The following is a 27636-nucleotide window of genomic DNA, read 5'->3' on the forward strand; positions in this document are numbered from 1 at the left end:
ATATATATATATATATATATATATATATATATATATATATATATATATATATATATATATATATATATATATATATATATATATATATATATATATATATATATATATATATAAATAATTTATATGTATATATACATATATATATATGTATATATTCATATAAATAATTTATATATATATATATGTATATATAATTTAATTATATATATAAATATATATATATAAATAATTTATATATATATATATGCATATATAAATTAATTAAATATATATATATTATATAAATAATTTATATATATATAAATGTATATATAAATGGCATATAATTATATGTATATTGGAATGAATATTATATAGATTAGATGTTTAGAGTAAGAGATTGTTATGTATTTATATAAATGTGATTCATATTAGGATATTATAATTTACACAGATGGTTAAGCATTAAATGTATATATATATATAAATAATTTATATATTATTAAATAATTATATATATATATATTAAAATATTTTAAAAATTAATTAAATAAATATAAATTCTTAATTCTCTTTATATATAATAAAATATTTATAAAAATAAATATATATATATATATATTATTATTATATATATATAAATACCTAACAAATAAATATTTAATATATATTAAATAATTTATATATATATAAATATTTATATAATAAATTATTTATTTATAATTAAATTTATATATTTATAATTGTATGAATATTTATAGGTTATTATGAATTAATTAAATCTGATATAAATGTCTAATAACTAGTTTTACTCTAGGATATATTCATAAATGGATTCATTTTACAAATGTTGATATTATAATTAAATATATAGTATATTATTAAATTATTATTGTTCTGTAGTAAAAAATTTAAAAATTAATATAAATGTATATATTATACATAAATTTATTAGAGATATTTAAATTTAATTAGATATATATAAATAATTTATATATATATAAATATTTAATAAATAAATTATTTATATATATATAAATTAATATATATAAATAAATTTATTAGGAATAATTAAATTTAATTAAATATATATATATATATATAAATAATTTATATATATATATATGTATATATAATTTAATTAAATATATATATATATATATATAAATAATTTATATATATATATATGTATATATAATTTAATTAAATATATATATATATATAAATAATTTATATATATATATATGTATATATAATTTAATTATATATATAAATATATATATATAAATAATTTATATATATATATATGCATATATAAATTAATTAAATATATATATATTATATAAATAATTTATATATATATAAATGTATATATAAATGGCATATAATTATATGTATATTGGAATGAATATTATATAGATTAGATGTTTAGAGTAAGAGATTGTTATGTATTTATATAAATGTGATTCATATTAGGATATTATAATTTACACAGATGGTTAAGCATTAAATGTATATATATATATAAATAATTTATATATTATTAAATAATTATATATATATATATTAAAATATTTTAAAAATTAATTAAATAAATATAAATTCTTAATTCTCTTTATATATAATAAAATATTTATAAAAATAAATATATATATATATATTATTATTATATATATATAAATACCTAATAAATAAATATTTAATATATATTAAATAATTTATATATATATAAATATTTATATAATAAATTATTTATTTATAATTAAATTTATATATTTATAATTGTATGAATATTTATAGGTTATTATGAATTAATTAAATCTGATATAAATGTCTAATAACTAGTTTTACTCTAGGATATATTCATAAATGGATTCATTTTACAAATGTTGATATTATAATTAAATATATAGTATATTATTAAATTATTATTGTTCTGTAGTAAAAAATTTAAAAATTAATATAAATGTATATATTATACATAAATTTATTAGAGATATTTAAATTTAATTAGATATATATAAATAATTTATATATATATAAATATTTAATGAATAAATTATTTATATATATATAAATAATTTATATATATATAAATATTTAATAAATAAATTATTTATATATATATAAATTAATATTATTCAATAAATTATTTATATATATATATTATAAATATTTATTAATATAAATTATTTATATATATATATAAATATTTATTAATATAAATTATTTATATATATATATATACCAAAATTAAAATTCTAAATTTCGTTTTTTTCTATATTTTCTATTTTACAAAAAAATTCATACTAATATCTTTACTTATCAATAACGTTCAATAAGTAATAAAAATTTTAGAATGAAAATCTCCCTCAAATTACAAAAAAATCTAGAAAATCCCCCCTAAATTCAATTTTTGTATAAATTTCCCCCTGAAATTTAAATAAAAATTATTTTCTATGAGAATTCTTCTTTAATTTATTTTCTCCATAATAATTCTTTTAAATTCAATTTTTATATAAATTTCCCCCCAAAATTTAAATAAAAATTATTTTCTATAAGAATTCTTCTTTAATTTATTTTCTCCATAATAATTCTTTAAAATTCAATTTTTGTATAAATTTCCCCCTAAAATTTATATAAAAATTATTTTCTATAAGAATTCTTCTTTAATTTATTTTCTCCATAATAATTCTTTAAAATTCAATTTTTGTATAAATTTCCCCCTAAAATTTAGATAAAAATTATTTTCTATAAGAATTCTTCTTTAATTTATTTTCTCCATAATAATTCTTTAAAATTCAATTTTTATATAAATTTTCCTCTAAAATTTAAATAAAAATTATTTTCTATAAAAATTCTTCTTTAATTTATTTTATTCCATAATAATTCTTTAAAATTCAATTTTTGTATAAATTTCCCCCTAAAATTTAAATAAAAATTATTTTCTATAAGAATTCTTCTTTAATTTATTTTCTCTATAATAATTCTTTAAAATTCAATTTTTATATAAATTTTCCCCTGAAATTTAAATAAAAATTATTTCCTATAAGAATTTCTCTTTAATTTATTTTCTCCATAATAATTCTTTAAAATTCAATTTTTATATAAATTTCCCCCTGAAATTTTAATAAAAATTATTTTCTATAAGAATTCTTCTTTAATTTATTTTCTCTATAATAATTCTTTAAAATTCAATTTTTGTATAAATTTTCCTCTGAAATTTAAATAAAAATTATTTCCTATAAGAATTTCTCTTTAATTTGTTTTCTCCATAATAATTCTTTAAAATTCAATTTTTGTATAAATTTCCCCCTGAAATTTTAATAAAAATTATTTCCTATAAGAATTTCTCTTTAATTTGTTTTCTCCATAATAATTCTTTAAAATTCAATTTTTATATAAATTTCCCCCTGAAATTTTAATAAAAATTATTTTCTATAAGAATTCTTCTTTAATTTATTTTCTCTATAATAATTCTTTAAAATTCAATTTTTGTATAAATTTTCCTCTGAAATTTAAATAAAAATTATTTCCTATAAGAATTTCTCTTTAATTTATTTTCTCCATAATAATTCTTTAAAATTCAATTTTTGTATAAATTTCCCCCTGAAATTTTAATAAAAATTATTTCCTATAAGAATTTCTCTTTAATTTGTTTTCTCCATAATAATTCTTTAAAATTCAATTTTTGTATAAATTTTCCTCTGAAATTTAAATAAAAATTATTTCCTATAAGAATTTCTCTTTAATTTGTTTTCTCCATAATAATTCTTTAAAATTCAATTTTTATATAAATTCCCCTCTGAAATTTGAATAAAAATTATTTTCTATAAAAATTCTTCTTTAATTTATTTTCTCCATAATAATTCTTTAAAATTCAATTTTTATATAAATTTTCCTCTAAAATTTAAATAAAAATTATTTTCTATAAAAATTCTTCTTTAATTTATTTTATTCCATAATAATTCTTTAAAATTCAATTTTTGTATAAATTTCCCCCTAAAATTTAAATAAAAATTATTTTCTATAAGAATTCTTCTTTAATTTATTTTCTCTATAATAATTCTTTAAAATTCAATTTTTATATAAATTTTCCCCTGAAATTTAAATAAAAATTATTTCCTATAAGAATTTCTCTTTAATTTATTTTCTCCATAATAATTCTTTAAAATTCAATTTTTATATAAATTCCCCCCTGAAATTTTAATAAAAATTATTTTCTATAAGAATTCTTCTTTAATTTATTTTCTCTATAATAATTCTTTAAAATTCAATTTTTGTATAAATTTCCCCCTGAAATTTTAATAAAAATTATTTCCTATAAGAATTTCTCTTTAATTTGTTTTCTCCATAATAATTCTTTAAAATTCAATTTTTGTATAAATTTTCCTCTGAAATTTAAATAAAAATTATTTCCTATAAGAATTTCTCTTTAATTTGTTTTCTCCATAATAATTCTTTAAAATTCAATTTTTGTATAAATTTCCCCCTGAAATTTTAATAAAAATTATTTCCTATAAGAATTTCTCTTTAATTTGTTTTCTCCATAATAATTCTTTAAAATTCAATTTTTGTATAAATTTTCCTCTGAAATTTAAATAAAAATTATTTCCTATAAGAATTTCTCTTTAATTTGTTTCCTCCATAATAATTCTTTAAAATTCAATTTTTATATAAATTCCCCTCTGAAATTTGAATAAAAATTATTTTCTATAAGAATTCTTCTTTAATTTATTTTCTCTATAATAATTCTTTAAAATTCAATTTTTATATAAATTTTCCTCTGAAATTTAAATAAAAATTATTTCCTATAAGAATTTCTCTTTAATTTGTTTTCTCCATAATAATTCTTTAAAATTCAATTTTTGTATAAATTTCCCCCTGAAATTTTAATAAAAATTATTTCCTATAAGAATTTCTCTTTAATTTGTTTTCTCCATAATAATTCTTTAAAATTCAATTTTTGTATAAATTTTCCTCTGAAATTTAAATAAAAATTATTTCCTATAAGAATTTCTCTTTAATTTATTTTCTCCATAATAATTCTTTAAAATTCAATTTTTATATAAATTTCCCCCTGAAATTTTGATAAAAATTATTTTCTATAAGAATTCTTCTTTAATTTATTTTCTCTATAATAATTCTTTAAAATTCAATTTTTGTATAAATTTTCCTCTGAAATTTAAATAAAAATTATTTCCTATAAGAATTTCTCTTTAATTTGTTTTCTCCATAATAATTCTTTAAAATTCAATTTTTGTATAAATTTCCCCCTGAAATTTTAATAAAAATTATTTCCTATAAGAATTTCTCTTTAATTTGTTTTCTCCATAATAATTCTTTAAAATTCAATTTTTGTATAAATTTTCCTCTGAAATTTAAATAAAAATTATTTCCTATAAGAATTTCTCTTTAATTTGTTTTCTCCATAATAATTCTTTAAAATTCAATTTTTATATAAATTCCCCTCTGAAATTTGAATAAAAATTATTTTCTATAAAAATTCTTCTTTAATTTATTTTCTCCATAATAATTCTTTAAAATTCAATTTTTATATAAATTTCCCCCTGAAATTTTAATAAAAATTATTTTCTATAAGAATTCTTCTTTAATTTATTTTCTCTATAATAATTCTTTAAAATTCAATTTTTATATAAATTTCCCCCTGAAATTTAAATAAAAATTATTTTCTATAAAAATTCTTCTTTAATTTATTATCTCCATAATAATTCTTTAAAATTCAATTTTTATATAAATTTTCCTCTGAAATTTAAATAAAAATTATTTTCTATAAGAATTCTTCTTTAATTTATTTTCTATATAATAATTCTTTAAAATTCAATTTTTATATAAATTTTCCCCTGAAATTTAAATAAAAATTATTTTCTATAAGAATTCTTCTTTAATTTATTTTCTCTATAATAATTCTTTAAAATTCAATTTTTGTATAAATTTTCCTCTGAAATTTGAATAAAAATTATTTTCTATAAGAATTCTTCTTTAATTTATTTTCTCCATAATAATTCTTTAAAATTCAATTTTTGTATAAATTTTCCCCTGAAATTTAAATAAAAATTATTTTCTATAAGAATTCTTCTTTAATTTATTTTCTCTATAATAATTCTTTAAAATTCAATTTTTATATAAATTTTCCCCTGAAATTTAAATAAAAATTATTTTCTATAAGAATTCTTCTTTAATTTATTTTCTCTATAATAATTCTTTAAAATTCAATTTTTGTATAAATTTTCCTCTGAAATTTGAATAAAAATTATTTTCTATAAGAATTCTTCTTTAATTTATTTTCTCCATAATAATTCTTTAAAATTCAATTTTTGTATAAATTTTCCCCTGAAATTTAAATAAAAATTATTTTCTATAAGAATTCTTCTTTAATTTATTTTCTCTATAATAATTATTTAAAATTCAATTTTTGTATAAATTTTCCTCTGAAATTTGAATAAAAATTATTTTCTATAAGAATTCTTCTTTAATTTATTCTCTCTATAATAATTCTTTAAAATTCAATTTTTATATAAATTTTCCTCTGAAATTTAAATAAAAATTATTTTCTATAAGAATTTCTCTTTAATTTATTTTCTCCATAATAATTCTTTTAAATTCAATTTTTGTATAAATTTCCCCCTAAAATTTAAATAAAAATTATTTTCTATAAGAATTTCTTTTTAATTTATTATCACCATAATAATTCTTTAAAATTCAATTTTTGTATAAATTTTCCTCTGAAATTTGAATAAAAATTATTTTCTATAAGAATTCTTCTTTAATTTATTTTCTATATAATAATTCTTTAAAATTCAATTTTTATATAAATTTCCCCCTGAAATTTAAATAAAAATTATTTTCTATAAGAATTCTTCTTTAATTTATTTTCTCTATAATAATTCTTTAAAATTCAATTTTTGTATAAATTTTCCTCTGAAATTTGAATAAAAATTATTTTCTATAAGAATTCTTCTTTAATTTATTTTCTCCATAATAATTCTTTAAAATTCAATTTTTGTATAAATTTTCCTCTGAAATTTAAATAAAAATTATTTCCTATAAGAATTTCTTTTTAATTTATTATCACCATAATAATTCTTTAAAATTCAATTTTTGTATAAATTTTCCTCTGAAATTTGAATAAAAATTATTTTCTATAAGAATTCTTCTTTAATTTATTTTCTTTATAATAATTCTTTAAAATTCAATTTTTATATAAATTTTCCCCTGAAATTTAAATAAAAATTATTTTCTATAAGAATTCTTCTTTAATTTATTTTCTCTATAATAATTCTTTAAAATTCAATTTTTGTATAAATTTTCCTCTGAAATTTGAATAAAAATTATTTTCTATAAGAATTCTTCTTTAATTTATTTTCTCCATAATAATTCTTTAAAATTCAATTTTTGTATAAATTTTCCTCTGAAATTTAAATAAAAATTATTTCCTATAAGAATTTCTCTTTAATTTGTTTTCTCCATAATAATTCTTTAAAATTCAATTTTTGTATAAATTTCCCCCTAAAATTTAAATAAAAATTATTTTCTATAAGAATTCTTCTTTAATTTATTTTCTCTATAATAATTCTTTTAAATTCAATTTTTGTATAAATTTTCCTCTGAAATTTAGATAAAAATTATTTTCTATAAAAATCTCTCTTTAACTCTATAATAATTATTATAAACTTATATAAATAAGCTAAATTTAAGCTTTTAGGTTCATACCCTAAATATAGAAAAATCTTTTATATAAGTAAAATGCCTGAATAAAGGATTATTTTGATGTAATAAAAATGTGTTAAAAAATCACTTTTGCTAAATTTTTATTAATAAATTTTATTTATTTATTATTATCATACAAATATATTTATATTCATTAAATTAATTAATTCCATAAAATTCAAAATTTTATATGCGTAAAACACTTGAATATATTTAAATTTATAATTTATAATTAAAATTTTTAATATAATTAATTTTTAAAATTAAAACTAAATATAAATTAATTATTAATAAACTTTATTATTTATTTAAATTTATTAAGTTTAATAATTCTCTCCTTACTTATCCCCAATTTATTTTTTATATGAATATTTTTAGAAATTTCCTCTATATTATACACTATTTATTTAAATATTAATTCTTTAAAAATTTATAGAATTATATATTTTATAATTTCTTCAATAACTTCTATTTTAATTATTTACAGATTTTTAAATAAAACATTTAATTTATATATTAATTTTATTTTATTATTTAGCTTATGATTAAAATTAGGATTATACCCCTTAAATAGATGAATAAACTTTTTAATAAAAAAAATCAATTTTAATTCATTAATTTTATTATTAACAATTATTAAATGTATCCCTATTTTTATATTTTTAAATTTTATTAAATTTAATTTTATTATTTTATTTTTATTAATTTCCTTTATACTACCCCCAGTAATTTTTTCAATAAATACCTCATCCTTTACTCTTTTAATAAATTATTCATCCATATATAATATTCCTTTATTATTAATCTTTTCCTATATAAATTTTAATATTATAATCATTTATATAACCATTTATATAACTTCAACTCTTATAATCTTACTTATACTTAAAAAATTAAATCTTTATTACAAAAACTCTTTAAATTTAAGATTAAATTATAAAAATAAAATATTTTATAATTTAATAATATTCAAATACTCCCAACTTCCCCCATTTTTACCATTTATTATTAAATGAAATTTAATTGATCTTATATTATCAAATAATTATATAATTATATTATCCATATTAATTATCTTTTCTAGATTATTAATAACCTTTAATTATTTAAATTTTAATAATAACAATTTTTTTTTAACAAATTCTAAAATTAGACATAAAATTAATTTATTTGATTATTCTAATTTTAATACTATATTTATTATATATTTTTCATTTTTAACATTTACTTTAATTTTTACCTTTTCATTTATAAACTAAATTTATAATTTTTTAATTTCTTTAAATTTGCAATTTAATATTTTTTATAAACTATATAAATAAAGATTTTAAGTTAATAAAACTTAAAACCTTCAAAGTTTTATATAAATATATATTTAACTTAATTATTTAAATCTTAATTTAATATTAGAAAATTTATTTTCATAAATAAATTTACAGTTTACTCCTTTTATCAGGCATAATATTTCTAAATAAAATTTATTACCAAAAATGATTTTATTCAACTAACCATAAAAATATTGGAATACTTTATTTTATCTTTGCTATATGATCAGGGATAATCGGAACATCTTTAAGTATAATTATTCGTATAGAATTAAGAACACCTGGAAGATGAATTAATAACGACCAAATTTATAATACTATTGTAACTTCACATGCTTTTATTATAATTTTTTTTATAGTTATACCATTTATAATTGGGGGGTTTGGAAATTGATTAGTACCACTAATAATTGGGGCTCCTGATATAGCTTTCCCACGTATAAATAATATAAGATTTTGATTATTAATTCCTTCATTATTTATACTTATAATAAGAAGAACTTTATCTACAGGATCAGGAACAGGTTGAACTATTTACCCTCCCCTATCTTCAATTATATATCACTCATCCTTTTCTGTTGATTTTACTATTTTTTCTTTACATATTGCAGGTATTTCTTCTATTATAGGTGCTATTAATTTTATTGTTTCAATTATATTAATAAAAAATATTTCACTTAATATAAATCAAATCCCCTTATTTCCTTGATCAGTTAAAATTACTGCTATTTTACTTCTTCTTTCTCTCCCTGTTTTAGCAGGTGCTATTACTATACTATTAACAGACCGAAATTTAAATACATCTTTTTTTGATCCTTCCGGAGGAGGAGACCCTATTCTTTATCAACATTTATTCTGATTTTTTGGTCATCCTGAAGTTTATATTTTAATTCTCCCCGGATTTGGATTAATTTCACATATTATTTTTAACGAAAGAGGAAAAAAAGAAATTTTCGGAAATTTAGGAATAATTTATGCTATATTAGGAATTGGATTTTTAGGATTTATTGTATGAGCTCATCACATATTTACTGTAGGATTAGATGTTGATACACGAGCATATTTTACATCTGCCACTATAATTATTGCTGTACCAACAGGAATTAAAGTATTTAGATGAATTGCTACTTATTGTGGGTCAAAAATTAAAATAAACCCATCAATTATATGATCTTTAGGATTTATCTTCTTATTTACATTAGGGGGATTAACTGGAATTATATTATCAAATTCTTCTATTGATATTATACTTCATGATACATATTATGTAATTGGTCATTTCCACTATGTTTTATCTATGGGTGCAGTATTTGCAATTATTGCAAGATTAATTCATTGATACCCCCTATTCACTGGACTTACACTAAATAAAAAACTATTAAATATTCAATTTACTATAATATTTCTTGGAGTAAACATAACTTTTTTCCCACAACACTTCTTAGGATTAATGGGAATACCTCGACGATATTCAGATTACCCAGATGCTTACTATTGTTGAAATTTAATTTCATCAATTGGTTCATTAATTGCTTTTAATAGAATAATTTTATTAATCTTTATTATTTTAGAGAGATTAATTATAAAACGTTTAATTATATTTAAATATTTCCAATCATCTTTAGAGTGATTACAAAATTACCCCCCTTATAGACATTCATATAACGAACTTCCTATTATTATTTTTAAATTTTAATATGGCAGAATAGTGTAATGAATTTAAGTCTCATAAATAAAATTAATAATTTTTATTAAAATTTATTTACATAATAAATATAGCTACATGAAATATATATTCTTTCCAAGATCCTAACTCTCCATTTGCTGATAATTTATTTTATTTTTATAATTTTACAATAATTATCCTAACAATAATTACTATTTCTACTATATATATAATAATTTTTATTTTAAATAATAAATATTTAAATTTAAATTTATTAAAAAATCATAATATTGAAATTTTATGAACTATCACTCCTATAATTATACTTTTAATTATTTCAATCCCTTCTCTTAAAACTCTTTATTTTATTGATGAATTATGAAACCCTACATATTTTACTATTAAATCAATTGGCCATCAATGATATTGAAGTTATGAATATCCTGAATTTTCTAATTTTATATTTGACTCTTATATAATTAAATCAATTGAAAATATTAATCAATTTCGTTTATTAGATGTTGATAATCGAGCAGTTATTCCTTATAAAATTCCTATCCGATTACTAGTATCTTCTATAGATGTAATTCACTCATGAACTATCCCAACTATAGGAATTAAAATAGATGCCTCACCAGGTCGAATTAATCAAATATCTTTAATTTCTTTACGACCTGGAATATTTTTTGGACAATGTTCTGAAATTTGTGGTGCATACCATAGATTTATACCTATTGTTATTGAAAGAACAAATTATTTTAATTTTATTAATTGAATTAATAAAAATAATTAAAGAATTAGTTAAATTTTATAACATTAAATTGTCATTTTAAAATTATTATAGTAATACTCTTTCATTAGGTGTCTGAAAGAAAGAAATGGTCTCTTAAACCAAAATATAGTAGTTAATCGTCTACTTCTAATGATTTTATTCTTTTATCCCTCAAATAAGACCTATATATTGACTTTTACTTTTCTTTTTTATACTTATAATTATATATATATATATTTCAATTTTATATTTTTCTCCTTTTTCATTTTCACCAACTACTCATACTAATTTAAATAATTTTAAATTAATAAAAAAAACTATTAAATTTTAAATGTTAACAAATTTATTTTCAATTTTTGACCCTTCTACAAATAAATTTTTATCTTTAAATTGATTAATTTTATTTTTTCCTTTAATATTAATAAATTGACCTTATTGATTATCACCCTCACGAATTAATATCTTTTGATTAAACTTCTACAAAAAAATTTTTCAAGAATTTTTTAATTTAACAAAAAAAAAATTTTCATCAAACTTGATTATTTTTTTAACTATTATAATTATATTTTTAAAATTAAATTTATTAAGTTTAATACCTTATATTTTTACCCCATCAAGACATTTATCTATTAATCTTTCTTTATCCCTAAGATTATGAATAAGATTTATATTATTTGGATGATTAAATAACACTAATAAAATATTCATTCATCTTCTACCCATAAACACACCAGGACCTTTAATAATTTTTATAATTTTAATTGAATCTATTAGAAATTTTATTCGACCATGAACTCTTGCAATTCGACTATCTGCTAATATATTAGCAGGACATTTACTTTTATCCTTATTAGGAACAACTTTAGAAAATATACCTTATATATTAATTCTTTTTTTTATCCAAAATTTATTAATAATTTTAGAAATTTCAGTTTCTATTATTCAATCCTATGTATTTTCTATTTTAACTTTATTGTATTTTAATGAATCTAATTAAATGAAAATATCTCATCACCACCCATTTCATATAGTAACTTTAAGACCCTGACCTTTAATAACTTCATGAAGAATTTTAAATTTGTTATTAAGAACTATTTATTGATTTAATTCTTCTAACTTCAATATTACTATATTTAATTTATTAATTCTATTTTTAATTCTATACCAATGATGACGAGATATTATTCGAGAAAGAACAATACAAGGATGTCATACATTAAGTGTTTTAAAATTATTAAAATTTGGAATAATTTTATTTATTATTTCAGAATTATTTTTTTTTATTTCTTTTTTTTGAACTTACCTTCATTCAGCAATCTCCCCAAGAATTGAAATTGGTATAATATGACCACCTAAAAATATTATTATATTTAACCCTTATGATATCCCCCTTTTAAACTCAATTATTTTAATTTCTTCGGGATTTACTATTACATGAAGACATAATTTATTAGTTAAAAACAAAAAAAAATCTATAACACCATTAATTTTTACAATTCTACTAGGCATGTATTTTTCCTCTATTCAAATAATTGAATATATAGAAGCCCCTTTTACTTTTAACGATGGAATTTTTGGATCAATTTTTTTTATATCTACAGGATTTCATGGCCTCCATGTATTATTAGGTATCATTTTTTTAAGAACAAGATTAATTCGAATATATTTAAACCACTTTTCTAAAATTCATCATTTTCATTTTGAAGCGGCTACATGATATTGACATTTTGTTGATATTATTTGACTTATTCTTTATATCCTAATTTATTGATGAATATATTAATATATATAATATATATATATATATATATATATATATATATATAGTATAAATAATTACATTTAATTTCCAATTAAAAGATTTAATTAAATAATATATATAATTTTTAATATCTTTATATTTTTTATCTTTATATTTATTATTATCTCTTTAATTATTTTAATTAATTTTTTTTTTTCAATAATTATAAATAAAGATCGAGAAAAAATTACACCATTTGAATGTGGATTTGACCCTATTACTAGAGCACGATTACCATTTTCAATTAATTTTTATATTATAACTCTAATATTTCTTATTTTTGATGTAGAAATTATTCTAATTTTACCAATTTTAAAATTACTTAATAATCTTTCAATTTTATCTATTTATACTTTTTTCACTTTTCTTTTAATTTTAATTATTAGGCTATGAATTGAATGAACTTGTAACTTATTTAAATGAATCCATTAATTTATATATAGTAATTTTTACATTTAATTTCGACTTAAAAAAAAGAAATTTATTTTTCTTATATAAACAGGATATTAGTTAATATTATATATATAACATTAAATTTGCTTTTTAAAATTAAATTATTTATATCTTTTAATTGAAACCAAAATTTAGGTAAATTATTGTTAATAATTTTTTTGAGACTAATATCTCCAATTAAAGAAATATAAATTTAGAACTTCTAATTCTTTTAATATGATTTAATCATAAATATTTCTAAATTTATATAATTTAAAAAAAATATTATAATTTCAATATAAAATTAACTATTAAGTTTATAAATTTATTTAAAAATTTTTAATTATCTTAATATTTTCAATATTAAACTTTTTATTAAGCTATTTAAATAATTATAAATAAATAAAATAAAAATTAATAACACTCTATAAAATTTTATCAACTTTATTATATGAATTGAATATAATCATCTATTCATCAATGGGTACACCTTCTGTAAATAAAATATTTTTTTTATATTTACACCTAAAATTTTATCTATTCATTTCTCATTGAATTTCTCATATGTTAATATAAATTTTAAAAAATTTAAATAAATTATTTTATAAAAAAAAATTGAATAAAATATTCTCATAATGAAATTTAAATAACTAAAATTTATTAACTTCTTACATCTAAAATGAAATCTAAAGGTTACTATTCATCTAAGAATATATATTATTATTAAAACTAATTTATCATTTTCTGTAATTATACAAGTAAAATAATTAATTAACCTTAAATAAAAATACCCAAAAAAAATTACTAATAATATTATAAAAAATTTACAAAAAATTATAAATTTACCATCTCCTACATATTGGTATCTATAAATCCCTATATATATTTCAAAAAATAATTTTATAATTCGAACTCTATAATTAATTGTTAAAACTGTTGAAATCATTAAAATATAAATTATTAATTTATTTAATCTTCTTACTATTATAAATTCTAAAATTAAATCTTTTGAATAAAACCCAGAAATAAATGGAAAACCACTTAAATTCATAAAAGAAAAAATAAATACAACACTCTTTAAAGGAGTTATTCTTATTACACCTTTAAATTTACGTAAATCTTGCCTTCCTAAAGATGTATGAATATACCCCCCAACACATATAAATATTAAAGATTTAAAAAAAGCATGAATTAATAAATGATAAAACCCTAAATTTACTATACCTAACCCTAAAATTCTTATTATAAACCCTAATTGTCTTAAAGTTGAAAGAGCAATTACTTTTTTTAAATTATATTCATAATTTGCTATTAACCCAGCCATAAACATTGTTAAACTAGAAATAATAATAATATATCTTTTCACTTCAATTAAAATAAATTTATTATACCGAATTATTAAATAAATACCAGCAGTAACCAAAGTAGAAGAATGTACTAAAGAAGAAATAGGAGTAGGGGCAGTTATAGCAGCAGGTAATCAAGCCGAAAAAGGTAATTGAGCACTTTTTGTAATTATTAAAATTAACATTAAAATTATTATAATTAATCTTATTCTATATAATATTAAATTTCAAGAACCTAAAAATGATGATATTCTAATTAATATTAATAACCCAACATCTCCTAATCGATTACAAAGAATAGTTAATATCCCTGAATTATAAGAATTCTTATTTTGATAATAAATTACTAAACAATAAGAAATTAAACCTAACCCATCTCATCCTAATAAAATTCTTAAAATCCTTGGACTTAAAATTATTAAACATATTGAAAAAATAAATAATAATAATAAATATTTAAATCGATTAATATATATATCCCCATTTATATAATTTATTCTATAAAATATAATAAAAAAAGAAATAATTAAAACAACTCCTATATATATTAAACCTATATAATCTAAATAAATTATATAATTAAATTTTATTCTACTTAATATAAAAATTGTTCACTCTAAAATTATTATTATATTATATATATATATATATATACTTATTAAAATAAAAAATATACCTAAAAAAAATATAATCACCCCATAAACTATTAATTCATAAATAATTTAAAGTTATTATACATCTTTGAAACCACAATTCAAAATTTTTTTCTTAAACTATTTAAATTAAAAAAAAATTAAATCCAAAAATATAATATTTAAAGGTAATCAATGTAAAATTAATACAATATAATTAATTATTTTACTTCTTTTAATTTTTAAATAATAATTTAATTCCCCATGTTGGACATAACAAAATAAATATAATGAATAAATAAATCTAAAAAAACAAAAAAAAATTATAACAATTATTAAATACTCTATTCATATTATTAACCCTACTAATAATATAATTTCTCCCACTAAATTTAATGACACTGGGGCAGATATATTTGAAGAACATAATAAAAATCATATTATTCTTATTTTAGGTATATAATTTATTAATCCTTTATTAATTAATATTAAACGTCTATTAGTTTCTTGATAACAAATATTTACTAAAAAAAATAAACCAGAAGAACATAACCCATGAGCAATTATAATAATATACCTCCCAATTACTCTAATTTTAAAAAATGTTAACATTCTTCTAATTAAAATTCCTATATGAACAACTGATGAATAAGCAACTAAAATTTTTATATCTAATTGGCGTAAACATAACCCCCTCAAAATAACTCTGCCTAATAAACTAATTATTATTATATAAAATTTTATATTTATAAATAAATAATAAAATATAATTACTATTTGTAATAAACCATAAGTTCCTAATTTTAATAAAATTGAAGCTAAAATTATTGAACTATATACTGGGGCTTCAACATGAGCCTTTAATAACCACCCATGAAATATATATATAGGAATCTTTACTAAAAAAGTTCCTATTATAAATATAAAAAAATAACTTCTTATTTTAATTTTTTTTAATTCTACTATTATTATTAAATCTAATATTAATTCATTTATAATTAAAAATAAAAAAATTAAAAAAGGTAAAGAAAAAAATATTGTATAAAATATTATAAAATAAGCAGCTTCCAACCGTTTTTCCCCTAACCCCCATTTAATAATTATAAAAAAAATTAAAATTAACCTTACTTCAAATATAAAATAAAATAATAATAATTGAATTCTTATAAAAAATATTATTAAAATAATTAATAAAACTAAATGTATTTTTATACATAATAAAATATTCTTATCTATTAAAAATAAAAAAATAATACCAAAAATTCATAAACTTAGTATAATTAATATAAATGAATAATTATTTAACCTAAATAATCTACTTATTATAGAAAAATTTACAATAAAATTATATTTAAAAAAAATTTTTACTGTTAAAAATATTAACACACATCTAATAAAATTTTTTAATAAACTTATTTTTATAAATTTATTTTTAAATAATATTAAATATAAATAAGTAATAATTAAAATTTCTACTATCATTTTAAATTTAAAATTTTTATTCTTTGTGAACCATACATATGAACAATTCTAACTATTAAAGAAATACCAATAACTCTTTCACAAACTCCTATAATTAATATATATATAAATATTCAATCATTATTTAAACTGTCAGAAATAATTAAAGTTATAAACAAATAAAATATTAATATATATTCCAATCCAATTAAAAATATTAAAAAATTCTCTATAAATATAAAAATTATTAATAAAATTAATAAAACTATTACTAAATAATAATTATTTAAATAAATCAATTTAGCTAAATAATTTAAAATAAAATATTAATTTTGTAAATTAAATATGAAAATTTTTTCTTTAGCTTAAACTTCAAGAAAATTAACCTTAATATCTTTAATCCCCAAAATTAATATTCTATTTAAACTATTTCTTGAATTCAATGAACAGTTCTTATGAATTTTTTATTAAATTTATACTTTATATTAATATATATATAATTATTATTATTATATATAATAAAAATATCTCCCCACTAAATTTCATAATAAGCTTAATTTTATTCACTTTAATTTATTTAATTTTAAATTATTTAATTACTCAAAAATCATTATATTGTTTCATAATTTTTATTTCAATAATTAGAGGAAATATAATTATATTCCTTTATTTTACAAGATTAATTAACAATTATTATAATAAATCGTTTAAATCTAACCTAAACTTTATTTGATTTATAGTAATTATATTAATTTTTGTTATATTTTTTTATTATTTTTTTAATTATTCAATTAATATTAAATTTAAAACTTCTAATTCATTATTTATTTACAAAACTTATACATACCCACTTTATAAAGTTACCTTCTTAATAATTTTTTATTTATTAATTACTTTATTATTCTCAATAAAAATTTGTTTATCAAAATATAAACCCTTACGAAAAATTATTAATTAATGAAATTTTCTAAACTATTAAAAAATAATAAAATTTTATCAATTTTCAATTATTCTCTAAATAAATTACCATCCCCCATAAATATTAATATATGATGAAATTTTGGTTCAATTTTAGGATTATTTTTAATTATTCAAATTATTTCAGGTCTATTTTTATCTATACATTATTGCCCTAATATTAATCTTGCTTTTCATAGAACAATTCATATTATAAAAAATGTTAAGTTCGGATGATGAATCCGTCTTATCCATATAAATGGAGCATCTTTCTTTTTTTTTACTATATTTCTTCATATTGCCCGAGGAATTTATTATCACTCTTTCAAATTAGTTAATGTTTGATTAATCGGAGTAATTATTTTAATTATATCAATAGCAACAGCATTCTTAGGTTATGTTTTACCATGAGGACAAATATCTTTTTGAGGAGCTACAGTTATTACTAACTTATTATCAGCCTTACCTTTTATTGGAAAAATATTAGTTGAATGAATTTGAGGAGGATTTTCTATTAATAATGCCACATTAAACCGATTCTATACCTTTCATTTTATTCTCCCATTTATAATTTTATTTTTAGTAATTATCCATCTTTTCTTCTTACATAATTCAGGATCAAATAACCCTATAGGATCCAGAAATAAATTTTACTTAATTTATTTTTCACCTTATTTTCTTATTAAAGATGTACTTGGATATATATTAATTTTATTTCTATTTATTATAGTTACTTTAATTTTTCCTTATAATTTAAGTGACCCAGATAATTTTATTATAGCTAACCCTATAATTACACCTGAACATATTAAACCTGAATGATATTTTTTATTTGCTTACACAATTTTACGAATTATTCCTAATAAATTTGGTGGAGTTCTAGGTTTATTTTCATCTATTTTAATTTTAATATTTATACCTATTTTAAATTATAATAAATTAACTTCAAGAAAATTTTATTTTTTAAGAAAAATTCTTTTTTGAATTTTTATTTTATCTTTTATCATATTAACATGGTTAGGAAGGCAATTAATTGAGCCTCCATTTATTAACTTAAGAATATTATTTACATTAATTTACTTTTTATATTTCATTTTAACCCCCTCACTAAATTATATCTGAGATAAATTAATTTATTAGTTAATAAGCTTTAATAGCATTTATTTTGAAAATATTTTATAGATATAAAACTATCTATTAACTTATATTTATATAAATAATTAATTCCTTTATCCTTAAAATAAATAAAATATATAATAATGATAACGATAAAAATTTCTTTCAACATATTATTATTAATTCATCATAACGAATTCGAGGTAAAACCCCTCGAATTCAAATCACAAAAAATATATGAAAAATTATTCTAACAATAAATTTAAATCTTAATAATTTAAACCCTAAAAACATAATTGTTACTAAAAACCTTATAAAAATAATCCTTAAGTATTCAGATATAAAAATTAAAGCAAATAATCTTCTAAAATACTCTGTATTAAAACCAGAGACTAACTCAGATTCTCCTTCAACTAAATCAAAAGGAGTACGATTTAATTCAATTAATATTCTAACCATAAATATTAAATAAACTGGATAAATTATAATTAAAAATTTAATATTTTCTTGAAATTTTAAAAATTCTAATAAATTAAACCTTTCAACTAATAAAATTAAATTAAAAATAATTAAAAATAATCTTACTTCATAAGAAATTGATTGGGCAACTGAACGAATAGCACCCAATATAGAATAATTAGAATTTGAAGCCCACCCCCCTAATATAATTGGAAAAACCCCTACACTCATTAATCTTAATATAAATAAAATTCCTAAATTTATTGAAAATATATTTACATAAAATGGGTAAACTAACCATAATATTATAGATAAAATTAAAGAAATTATAGGTATAAATATATAATAATTTAAATTAATTTTATCTAAAAAAAATAATTCCTTATTTAATAATTTAATTACATCTCTAAAAGGTTGAAAAATTCCTATAATTAATACTTTATTTGGTCCCTTTCGATTTTGAATAAACCCTAATACTTTTCGTTCAAATAATGTTAAAAAAGCTATACTAATTAATATTATTAAAATTAAAACAATAAAAAAAAATAAATTAAAATATAAATTAAATTTTAATACATAAATTATTATCTGTATACTTATTGCATACTTTATTAAATTCTAAATTTATTACACTAATCTGCCAAAATAATTATTTACATTTATATATATATATATATATATATAATATTAATTATTAAAAATACTTAGTCCTTTCGTACAAAAATATTATTTTACTTTTAAAGATAGAAACCGATCTGGCTTACACCGATCTGAACTCAAATCATGTAAGATTTCAAAAGTCGAACAGACTTAATTTTTAAACTTCTGCATTTAAAATTTATCTTAATTCAACATCGAGGTCATAAACATCTTTATAAATAAGGCCTTCTTAAAGATATTATGCTGTTATCCCTAAGGTAATTTTTCTTATAATTTATAATACAATATCATTTTTATTAACATTAATTTATGATTTCTTAATTTAAAGTTTATTAAATTTAAATATCACCCCAATAAAATAAATTAATAAATTTTCTTATAAATAAATTAAAAACTTTATTAATTTATTAAATTCTATAGGGTCTTATCGTCCCTTAAATTAATTTAAGCATTTTTACTTAAAATTTAATTTCATTATTTAATATTGAAACAGTTTATACTTCATCAACCCTTTCATTCCAGCCTTTAATTAAAAGACAAATGATTATGCTACCTTTGTACAGTCAGTATACTGCAGCTATTTAAAAATTATTCATGGAGCAGGGACAACTTTAAATTAAATTCAAAAAGACATGTTTTTGTTAAACAGGTGAGTATAATTTTTGCCAAATTCTTTAATATTATATATATATATATATATATATTTATATTTATATAATCAATTACTTATATTATCATTATATCTTTAAATTTTTAATTTATTTAATTTTTTTTATAATTAAATTATATTCTAGTTAATTAAATTTTTTTTTATATATATATATATATATATATATATTATTATTATTAAATTATTAAATTTTTTCTATAATATATTAAATTTTAAAATTAATTTATTTATTATATTTCAATTAAAAATTATAAATTTAATTTAAAGTTTATCCCCTAAATTATTTATATTTATTAATATATATATATATATATATATATATTATTAAAATAAATATATGAATTAAATTCATTTCTAAAAAAACTAGATATCTATAAATTCGTATTACATTTCACATCAAATTAAATATTCATAATTTTTTTGCTACAAAAAAAATTTTAATTAATTAGCTCATTTATATTCGAGAATAATATAAACTATATTTAAATTTTAATAACCCCTGATACAAAAGGTACAAAAATAAATTCTACTTTTAAATATTTTATTTATTATCTTTCACAATACTATGTATATAAAATTTTTATTTTTTTCTTAAATAAATACTAAAAATTTAATTTTTTAAAATAATTTTTTTTATAATATATTTAACCTTAAACACTATCAACCCTAAATATTTAATTATTTAATTTAAAATTTTATTTCATGTAAATCTTTTCAATGTAAACGAAATATTTTTATATTAAACTAAATTTTTTATTAAAAACATTTTCCAATACCTTTACTATGTTACGACTTATTCCATTTATAATGAAAGTGACGGGCAATTTGTACACTAAATAAAACTAATTTCAATTTCATTAATTTATAAAATTTACTTTTAAATCCTATCTTTATTAAATATTAAAATTTAATTTAAAAAAAAATAATTTTTATGTAACTCATTATATCTTAAATAAACTACATTTTGATTTGAATTACTATTATATATATATATATATATATATATATAATATTTCAAAAATAAAATTTCTATAAATTTTTTAAACAACAATACATAAATTTTCCATTTAAGTTTATCTTAACGTGGGATATCAATTTAATAAACAAGTTCCTCTAATAAGTATATAAAGCCGCCATATTATTTAATTTTAATGATTAACATTTAATATTTAACATTTTAAATTTATCTTTATAATAGGGTATCTAATCCTAGTCTATTCTTAAGATTTCTCAAAAATTTGTATTTTAATAATTAAATATATTATACTTTTATATTTCACCAAAAAAAATAATATACATTTAAACTAAATTTCAAAATCTCTAATTATTTCATTAATTAACTCATAACAATAGTGTAACCGCTGATGCTGGCACTAAAATTTACCATTATTTATTTTAAATTTCTTTGTCAAACTTTCATTTAAATATAAACTTAATTTTTACACAAAATTTATAAAAATTTTTTAAATTTTTACTTTTAAATAAATTTCATTTATAAATAAATTTTTATAATTAATTTTTAAACTATAATTAAATTTTCTATAAAATTCACCTTCAATCATTTATATTTATATAAATGTAGAACCAAATATTTTTTATATAATTTTTTAATAAGATATTTTATTAAAAATTTTCAATATTAATTAATAAACTTTTATTATTAATTTAATATAATTTTTATATAAATTTTTATTTATATATATATATATATATATATATATATATATATATATATATTATACTCAAATAAATTCTTATTTTAATTTAATACTAAACTTTTCATAAATAAGTTTCCTAATAATTCTTTTTATAAATAATTTTATATAAAAATTTATTCAAATAAATTTTTATTGTTAATTCAACACAAATTTTTTTATAAATAAAGGTTCCCTAATAATTCTTTTCATAAATAATTTCATATAAAAAATTCATTCAAATAAATTTTTATTACTAATTCAATACAAATTTTTTATAAATAAAATTTCCCTAATAATTCTTTTCATAAATAATTTCATATAGAAAATTCATTCAAATAAATTTTTATTACTAATTCAATACAAATTTTTTATAAATAAAATTTTCCTAATAATTCTTTCCATAAATAATTTCATATAAAAAATTCATTCAAATAAATTTTTATTACTAATTCAATACAAATTTTTTATAAATAAAATTTTCCCAATTCTTTTTTATAAATAATTTTATATAAAAAATCCACTCAAATAAATTTTTATTACTAATTCAATACAAATTTTTTTATAAATAAAATTTCCCTAATAATTCTTTTCATAAATAATTTCATATAAAAAATTCATTCAAATAAATTTTTATTACTAATTCAATACAAATTTTTTTATAAATAAAATTTCCCTAATAATTCTTTTCATAAATAATTTCATATAAAAAATCCATTCAAATAAATTTTTATTACTAATTCAATACAAATTTTTTTACAAATAAAATTTCCCTAATAATTCTTTTCATAAATAATTTAATATAAAAAATTCACTCAAATAAATTTTTATTATTAATTTAATATAAATTTTTTTACAAATAAAATTTTCCCAATAATTCTTTTTTATAAATAATTTTATATAAAAAAATCCACTCAAATAAATTTTTATTATTAATTTAATATAAATTTTTTTACAAATAAAATTTTCCCAATAATTCTTTTTTATAAATAATTTTATATAAAAAAATCCACTCAAATAAATTTTTATTACTAATTCAATACAAATTTTTTTATAAGTAAAATTTCCCTAATAATTCTTTTCATAAATAATTTAATATAAAAAATTAATTCAAATAAATTTTTATTACTAACTCAATACAAATTTTTTACAAATAAAATTTTCCCAATAATTCTTTTTTATAAATAATTTTATATAAAAAATTCATTCAAATAAATTTTTATTACTAATTCAATACAAATTTTTTATAAATAAAATTTTCCCAATAATTCTTTTTTATAAATAATTTTATATAAAAAGTCCACTCAAATAAATTTTTATTATTAATTCAATACAAATTTTTTATAAATAAAATTTTCCCAATAATTCTTTTTTATAAATAATTTTATATAAAAAGTGTACTCAAATAAATTTTTATTACTAATTCAATACAAATTTTTTATGAATAAAATTTTCCCAATAATTCTTTTCATAAATAGTTTAATATAAAAAATTCATTCAAATAAATTTTTATTACTAATTCAATACAAATTTTTTATAAATAAAATTTTCCCAATAATTCTTTTTTATATAAAAAGTCCACTCAAATAAATTTTTATTACTAATTCAATACAAATTTTTTACAAATAAAATTTCCCTAATAATTCTTTTCATAAATAATTTAATATAAAAAATTCATCCAAATAAATTTTTATTGCTAATTCTATACAAATTTTTTTTATGAATAAAATCCCCCTAATAATTCTTTTCATAAATAATTTTATATAAAAAATTCATTCAAATAAATTTTTATTACTAATTCTATACAAATTTTTTAAAATCTTTTTTATATAAAAAGTCCACTCAAATAAATTTTTGTTACTAATTCAATACAAATTTTTTACAAATAAAATTTCCCTAATAATTTTTTATAAATAATTTTATATAAAAAGTCCACTCAAATAAATTTTTATTACTAATTCAATACAAATTTTTTACAAATAAAATTTCCCTAATAATTCTTTTCATAAATAATTTAATATAAAAAATTCATTCAAATAAATTTTTATCACTAATTCTATACAAATTTTTTTATGAATAAAATTCCCCTAATAATTCTTTTCATAAATAATTTTATATAAAAAATTCATTCAAATAAATTTTTATTACTAATTCTATACAAATTTTTTAAAATAAAATTTCCCTAAATTTTATATTAGTTAATTACCCCTTATTTTATTTAAATTTACCCCTAAATTTAAATTTTTCATACTAATTCAATAAAATTATTATTTTTTTCTAAAAAAAAATCATTTTTCCCCCAAATCAAAGCTTTTTTCTCATTTTTTTTTTTATTTATTATTGACGCTAATGCACAACTTAACTTATTATTATAGGTTTATTAAATATATTTAATTTTAATATAAATCAACTATTATTAAAAATTTACTAAATTAATTCAATAAATTTTAAATATTAATAATTCCATATAAATTCTCCCCATAAATAATTTTATATAAAAAAAATTCATTCAAATAAATTTTTATTATTAATTCAATACAAATTTTTTATAAATAAAATTTCCCTAATAATTCTTTTCATAAATAATTTCATATAAAAAATTCATTCAAATAATTTTTTGTCACTAATTCAATACAAATTTTTTATAAATAAAATTTCCCTAATAATTCTTTTCATAAATAATTTCATATAGAAAATTCATTCAAATAAATTTTTATTACTAATTCAATACAAATTTTTTATAAATAAAATTTTCCTAATAATTCTTTTCATAAATAATTTCATATAAAAAATTCATTCAAATAAATTTTTATTACTAATTCAATACAAATTTTTTATAAATAAAATTTTCCCAATAATTCTTTTTTATAAATAATTTTATATAAAAAGTCCACTCAAATAAATTTTTATTGCTAATTCAATACAAATTTTTTTATAAATAAAATTTCCCTAATAATTCTTTTCATAAATAATTTCATATAGAAAATTAATTCAAATAAATTTTTATTACTAATTCAATACAAATTTTTTTTATAAATAAAATTTCCCTAATAATTTTCATAAATAATTTTATATAAAAAGTCCACTCAAATAAATTTTTATTACTAATTCAATACAAATTTTTTTATAAATAAAATTTCCCTAATAATTCTTTTTTATAAATAATTTTATATAAAAAGTCCACTCAAATAAATTTTTATTACTAATTCAATACAAATTTTTTTATAAATAAAATTTCCCTAATAATTCTTTTTTATAAATAATTTTATATAAAAAATCCACTCAAATAAATTTTTATTACTAATTCAATACAAATTTTTTTATAAATAAAATTTCCCTAATAATTCTTTTCATAAATAATTTCATATAGAAAATTCATTCAAATAAATTTTTATTACTAATTCAATACAAATTTTTTTATAAATAAAATTCCCCTAATAATTCTTTTCATAAATAATTTCATATAGAAAATCCATTCAAATAAATTTTTATTACTAATTCAATACAAATTTTTTACAAATAAAATTTCCCTAATAATTCTTTTCATAAATAATTTCATATAGAAAATTCATTCAAATAAATTTTTATTACTAATTCAATACAAATTTTTTTATAAATAAAATTTCCCTAATAATTCTTTTCATAAATAATTTCATATAAAAAATCCATTCAAATAAATTTTTATTACTAATTCAATACAAATTTTTTACAAATAAAATTTCCCTAATAATTCTTTTCATAAATAATTTCATATAGAAAATTCATTCAAATAAATTTTTATTACTAATTCAATACAAATTTTTTTATAAATAAAATTTCCCTAATAATTCTTTTCATAAATAATTTCATATAGAAAATCCATTCAAATAAATTTTTATTACTAATTCAATACAAATTTTTTTACAAATAAAATTTCCCTAATAATTCTTTTCATAAATAATTTAATATAAAAAATTCACTCAAATAAATTTTTATTACTAATTCAATACAAATTTTTTATAAATAAAATTTCCCTAATAATTCTTTTCATAAATAATTTCATATAGAAAATTCATTCAAATAAATTTTTATTACTAATTCAATACAAATTTTTTTATAAATAAAATTCCCCTAATAATTCTTTTCATAAATAATTTCATATAGAAAATCCATTCAAATAAATTTTTATTACTAATTCAATACAAATTTTTTACAAATAAAATTTCCCTAATAATTCTTTTCATAAATAATTTCATATAGAAAATTCATTCAAATAAATTTTTATTACTAATTCAATACAAATTTTTTTATAAATAAAATTTCCCTAATAATTCTTTTCATAAATAATTTCATATAAAAAATCCATTCAAATAAATTTTTATTACTAATTCAATACAAATTTTTTACAAATAAAATTTCCCTAATAATTCTTTTCATAAATAATTTCATATAGAAAATTCATTCAAATAAATTTTTATTACTAATTCAATACAAATTTTTTTATAAATAAAATTTCCCTAATAATTCTTTTCATAAATAATTTCATATAGAAAATCCATTCAAATAAATTTTTATTACTAATTCAATACAAATTTTTTTACAAATAAAATTTCCCTAATAATTCTTTTCATAAATAATTTAATATAAAAAATTCACTCAAATAAATTTTTATTACTAATTCAATACAAATTTTTTATAAATAAAATTTCCCTAATAATTCTTTTTTATAAATAATTTTATATAAAAAATCCACTCAAATAAATTTTTATTACTAATTCAATACAAATTTTTTTATAAATAAAATTTCCCCAATAATTCTTTTTTATAAATAATTTTATATAGAAAATTCATTCAAATAAATTTTTATTACTAATTCTATACAAATTTTTTTATGAATAAAATTCCCCTAATAATTCTTTTCATAAATAATTTTATATAAAAAATTCATTCAAATAA

At 15.4% G+C, this 27636-nt stretch overlaps 1 long non-coding RNA gene and 3 pseudogenes across 1 annotated transcript in view; 3 read left to right on the plus strand and 1 right to left on the minus strand.

Moving 5' to 3' along the window:
- LOC143364296 (uncharacterized) overlaps nucleotides 1–27636 on the minus strand; it is a 31566-nt gene that overhangs the window by 860 nt on the left and 3070 nt on the right. The gene's annotated exons all lie outside the window — the stretch shown is intronic.
- LOC143364306 (cytochrome c oxidase subunit 1-like) lies at nucleotides 9226–20652 on the plus strand (annotated as a pseudogene).
- On the plus strand, nucleotides 10333–20652 carry LOC143364315 (cytochrome c oxidase subunit 2 pseudogene; annotated as a pseudogene).
- On the plus strand, nucleotides 18103–20652 carry LOC143364305 (cytochrome b pseudogene; annotated as a pseudogene).

Source organism: Halictus rubicundus, unplaced genomic scaffold (genome assembly GCF_050948215.1).
Source record: "Halictus rubicundus isolate RS-2024b unplaced genomic scaffold, iyHalRubi1_principal scaffold0436, whole genome shotgun sequence".
NCBI lineage: Eukaryota > Metazoa > Arthropoda > Insecta > Hymenoptera > Halictidae > Halictus > Halictus rubicundus.